Below are 6,048 nucleotides of genomic sequence, written 5' to 3'. Positions count from 1 at the left end.
TAAATAATTGGCAAATTTAATAATTGATTAAATGAGATTTAATTGATTATAAATTAATTAAGAAAAGGTTCTAAATATTATTAATTAATAATTTAATTTTTGGAAATTAAATCAAGTGAGAGAATTATTTCTAAAGAGTTTAGAAAAAAGATTAATAATTAAAAGGTGTTTTAATTATTAGTGAGAATAATAAAGGATTAATAATAATAATATTTTATGAGAAAATTTTTAGCTGAAAATTTTGCCTATAAATATACTATTATAAACTCTATAAATATAATATTATAAACCCTATTTTCAGCTGAGTAATAAGTGTTAGACGAGATTACATACAGCTTGATCGTGGCAATCAGTTGAGTGATTTTTGGATCCACAAATCAGTGATAGAAGTTCAATAGGAGTTTTCCTTATTTCTTGACTAGACCAGAAGAACATAATATCATAGTGCTGGGCTCCTGGGGTCCTTTAGTAAGATTGCTAAAATAGAAGAAGAACATAATATCATAGTGCTGGGCTCCTGGGGTCCTTTAGTAAGATTGCTAAAATAGAAGGAGCGCTTGGCTTTTACAGGTAAGTTGGTTGATTCCATTTTTTTGTTCATTTGAGAAGATGTTTCTATTGTCTAAATAAAAAATATACTTTACAATCCCATAATTGTCACTGACTGTAATATAATAAACATAGCAGCTGACAATGAAAATACACAATTTGTATTCTAGCTGCATACATTGTGCATGGATGGATTTGAGACGTTAGAAGACAATAATCATATACATATTAAACAAAAGCAAGCAAATTCCAAAGTGCCGCTATATTCTAAAAGATGCAATGGGATACTAGTACTAATATCTACAATAGCAACCAAAATTAATATTGAAGAAGCCATTTGATCGTATTGTATGTTTGCTAGTTCAAAAAAACAGTTGAATCGGATGCTAGACTTTAAACAGGGATAGGTAAGCATTTCTTAGCCATGCTATCCAGAACACCGTTCAGTGCCTGATAAAGACCGAAAATCTGCCAAAACAAATGCTTCCAATGAGAACCAGAAATTAAAACAAGATAATTTAAAAAGTAGTTGCATGGTCGACGTAGCATTGACTATACCCTCTTTCCTTGTTAATCACCAAGAGGCTAAGGCTGCCATTGTAAAAGCTAGCACTATTCTCTATTTAATTTATAGATAATTGCACGTAACTATTGTAGTTTAACAGGCTTGAAGCTTTGAATGGAGTAAATATCTGACAAGGGAATAACATTATGCTGCAGATATAATACTCAAATAAACTTCAACTAGGCTCTTGAGCCTTAAAATTCACACCATTAAACATACAAAAATGGAAGTTTAGTCTGAATGTTATATGGGCAAAGTATTTATATGGTAATAGTGCATAACTGTCCAAAAAACAAACTGTATACATATATAATTCAAATGATTTTGTTTTTTTATTGTGGGCACTTGTCGCCGCACATTAATAATATAACAAACAGAAATTTCTAAATTTAATATCTAACTCTAGCTCATATGGATTTCCAATGAAAAAATAACAGAAGCATATGAGCATGTGCGACGTTCACGGGAAAAAGAATAGCTTAGGAAGGCTCAACTCGAAATCATTGAACCCATCATCCTGACCTTTATAGGGAGTAAAACTGAAAAGCTACTATGATATACAATTTACATTTTATACTAGAACTAACCTCATGCATGTCTCGAACACTGAGATTTGCATCAGCAGTCTACTGAAACATCCTCATTTTTTGGCAAGGGAAAGAATTGTCAAAGCTATCGTTGGCCTGGACCTCTAAGAGCTGATCTTGACGGGGGTCTTTTAATTTCTGGCACCATTGTATACTGGGTATCTTGAAAGATGACAAAAATACGATTAGCTACTGCATATGTTTATTTACAAAAATGTAATTTGAAACCTACTGGCTAAAAATTGGATCCGAACAAATACCAAGAACCAGTAAATCAGGAACCAGCCACAAAAGATAAAGTACCTGTTGATCCCACTCCTGCAGTTCTTCAGTGTCATCCCCATCATAAAACCCTTGCAAATAATACCCAGGAATCAACGCATTCCACGAAACCAAATCTGGTTCAGACATTTCATCAAACACCAACCGTGCCTTCTCCATTTCACCAATCTTGGCATAAAAATCAACCAAACCAGTCTGCACAAACAAATTACCAGCAAACCCACTTCTCCAAACCTTACAATGCACTCCTTATCCAATCTTAACACTGCCTAAACACGAACACGCCCTAATAACAAAAGGAAAAGTAGAATAACAACACAACTTATATAAAGAATTACAGATATGTGCACATCATCAATGAAGCATGCCAACACATAAATTACACACATACAATTTAAATAGAAGATAAAAATTGGAACAGATATTGAACCAAGATCGGAAGAGACCTTCAACCATAATCTGAAACACTGAATCAATTGCTTAAATGTATTGCTCGAATATTTTGCCCCTAATTAAACCCAATAATTTTCTGAATCTTAAATCAGAGCAGAAGAATAAGAGAGAACATGAAGCAAATCCAATGTTTAGTTCCTCCAATTCATTCCCCCTTTCCTCTTCTCCAAAAAATTCACTTCCCGCTCATATAAAATTTTAGCGGCCAAACCCAAATTTCAGTAGCCCGGCCCAACATTCAGTTACAATATTCCCTTTTATCAATATTATAAAACATTTTAAATTTAATATAATTATAACTTAATTTAGTACTTCAATTAATTTGTAGAAATTAAAAATATTATAGGATATAAAATTCTTTAAATAAATGTTTTAGTGATATAAAAAAATTCATATTAAACTAATTTTATTTAATTTCTCATTTTAACAGTCAAACATTAAGTAGTGTTTAATCTTGAATTGGTGTTTCGAATATTTTTAAAATAATTTTCAACGATCCAATCATATAGATGTAAATAGATTTATATATTAGTGATATAACCAAAATTTCATATCAAAATAATTTTATTTGGTTTGTCATTTTAACAGTCAAGCATGAGTTTGACTTGTACAATTAACTAGTGTTTAACCCTGAATTGATGTTTCGATTATTTTAAAAAAAACATTCATCGATTCGTGTCAATAGATACATATATTAGTGATATAACCAAAATTTCATATCAAAATAATTTTATTTGGTTTGTCATTTTAACACTCAAGTATGAGTTTGACTTATACAACTAACTAGTGTTTAATCCTGAATTGGTGTTTTGATTAACTTAAAAATACTGATCCAACCGTATGGATTTCAATTTTTAAGAGTTATTGATAAGATTAACTTGTACATATTGATCTGTATTTAAATATTTTTAAGAGTTATTGATAAGATTAATTATTTAAATTTTTACTCTGTCTAATTTTAAACCTTAAGAGAAGCGGTAGATTGCACATTAAAAATCATATAATCTAGTATTCATTGTAAGGAAATTATTTACATTATTATATCAGAAAAAAGTTCTATGCATACCACATTTTTATGTGAACCACATATGTTTGAGCAGTCAAAACACTATGAAATATATTATTTTGTGAAGTATGTTTTACCGATAACAATAATTCACTAAAAATGTTGAAGATCATTTAAGTTTAATAAGTATAACGAGTATGTTCTGCAATTTGAGCAAATGTTCTCCAAACTACATATGTTTGGTAGAATAAAATATTTTGTAATGTTCTACATGCATTACATGTACGATATCCAAAATTTTGAATAAAATAATGATCATTATAGAACATAATGCACAAAATAATAAATTTTACATGATGTGATCCAATTAATTACATGATGTTGTTAGCATTTGCCCAACTTCTTAACCCACTTCTTACCATTGTAATAAAAAATGCAACAAATAATTTCTTGTTCATTTTTAATTTACGAATGGAATTTATGTTTTATGTTTAATTTGTGATTTTTCAAATTCCACTATTCCAGTTTTTATCAGTATTATTTCTAGACGAGTGACATAAGCAAATTTTTTACAAAATTTATTTTGTGTTCTTGCACATATTCTTTTGCAATAATTCTTGCTTTATATTTAATAAATTCACTTTTTGTATATTTTTTAATTTTAAACACTCACTTTAGGTTAATGGTCTTATGTCTATATTAATCTACACATTTTAATTTTTTTAATGGCCTTCATCTCTGGCACGTCTCCATTTTTTTCTCCTTCACCGCATGACTGAATTTGTTGGTTCATCGATGTCCATCAACATTAGCTCATCTACCAATGCTATTTTCTCTATTTCATATATATAGTACTTCACTTAGCAGTTCACTACTAACTGCCTTCAGAATTGTCATTTTTAAAGGTTGTTGGAGTTTACTGTGAAGGCGTTGTAGCTCATGAAAATTCACTATCTATACATGCACTCTCATTACCCGAAGTATCATGTATTTCCCCTATTTCAGTCACCCGTGCCTCTGCTGTAGTAATATCATATACTATATATATGTGAGGTGAATATGTTCACTCTTCTTCTTACTGGCTCAATGGCCAAACTTTCTTTTCTTCAAACACAACATCTACGTCTTTGAAGTTCACTTCCAAGATTCATCAGTGCTTAACTTCAAAGACTCGAATATGTTCAATATCGGGTTTTTTATCAGACCAGAGCCTTATAAGGAGTTTATTCAATCAAAGCACAAGTGGGTAGTCTCTTTAGTATGTTTACGGAGTGGCGAACGACTTATCCCCACAAAAAAGAGGGTAACTACATCTTCTTTAAGGAACTGTTTCAGTCACTCATGCCTTTTCTATAGTAATATCATATATTATAAATATGTTAAGTTAAGATGTTCTCTCTTCTTCTTACTGCAATAATGGATAAACTTTTTTTCTTCAAACAGAACATCTCTACTTACATGTACCGTATTCTTCTCAGGGTGTATAGACAATACGCCTTTGTACCAAGTTCAGTTCTAAGATTAATCAGTGCTTAACTTCGACCTTTAAGTTTTTTTTATGTACACTAGGAACATTCATGCATGCCACACAATCGATACTCGAATATGTTCAATAGCAGGTCTTTTATCAGACCAGAGCCTCATAAGGAGCCTTTTCAATCAAAACACAAGTGGGTAGTATGTTTAGTATATTTACGGAGTTGCTAAAGGCTTATCCCAGTAGAAAAGAAGGTAACTGCATCTCCGTTATGGAACTATTTCAGTCACTCTTTCCTCTGCATAGTAATGTCATATATTATAAATATGTCAGGTTAAGATGTTCTCTCTTCTTCTTACTGCCATAATGGATAAAATTTCTTTTCTTCAAACAGAAAATCTCTACTTACATGTACCTTATTGTTCTCAGGGTTGTATAAACAATACGCCTTTGTACCAAGTTCACTTCTAAGATTAACTAGTGCTTAACTTTGATCTTTGATCAGTTTTTTTTTGTATGGACACTAGGCACATTCATGCATACCACACAACCGAATACTCGAATATGTTCAAGATGTGGTCTTTTATTAGACCAAAGCCTCATCAGGATTTTTTCCAATCAAAGCACAAGTGGGTATTCTATTTAGTATTTTTACAGAGTGGTCATCGGCTTATCTCCAGAGAAAGGAGCGTAATTGCGTCTCCTTTAATGAACTTCTTACCATAGTGACCACTATTATGTTCCCTCTTTCTACCACCCTATTTTGCTACAAAGAATAAAGAGTTATATATTATTGATTCTATTTTTTTTAATTCTTGTTCAACGATCTGACGTATGGATGATGTTACCTACTAATTTTAGAGGTGTATAAATGTTTTTAAAAAAATTTAGATTTTATATCGTATGTTTTTATAATAGTCAAATTACCGCCAACACGGTTCCTGTTACCTATTCTTGTATCGGGTGCTGATTTTTTTTTTTTAAAATTCTTGTTCAACGATCCAACCATACGGATGATGTTACCTACTAATTTTAGAGATGTCCATATTTGTTTAAAAAAAAATTAGATTTTATATTATGTGTTTTTATAATAGTAAAATTACGGCCAACACAGGTTCTTGTTACCTAG

The 6,048-nt window shown here is 30.9% G+C and overlaps 1 long non-coding RNA gene across 2 annotated transcripts; it reads right to left on the bottom strand.

Moving 5' to 3' along the window:
- Positions 1 to 758: 758 nt before the first annotated feature.
- LOC141689005 (uncharacterized) lies at positions 759 to 2,662 on the bottom strand. 2 transcript variants are annotated; one of them, XR_012562224.1, is made up of 4 exons: positions 2,375 to 2,662; positions 2,005 to 2,269; positions 1,702 to 1,863; positions 759 to 1,017 (listed from the first exon to the last, which is right to left on the bottom strand). It is a non-coding gene; the product is annotated as an uncharacterized LOC141689005 (long non-coding RNA). The 2 variants fall into 2 exon arrangements; XR_012562223.1 differs by having other exon boundaries at positions 2,430 to 2,662.
- Positions 2,663 to 6,048: the final 3,386 nt, after the last annotated feature.

This window comes from Apium graveolens, chromosome 10 (genome assembly GCF_009905375.1).
Source record: "Apium graveolens cultivar Ventura chromosome 10, ASM990537v1, whole genome shotgun sequence".
Taxonomy (NCBI): domain Eukaryota; kingdom Viridiplantae; phylum Streptophyta; class Magnoliopsida; order Apiales; family Apiaceae; genus Apium; species Apium graveolens.
The sequence above is the reverse complement of the archived record's forward strand: the minus strand, read 5'-3'. Positions and strand labels throughout refer to the sequence as shown.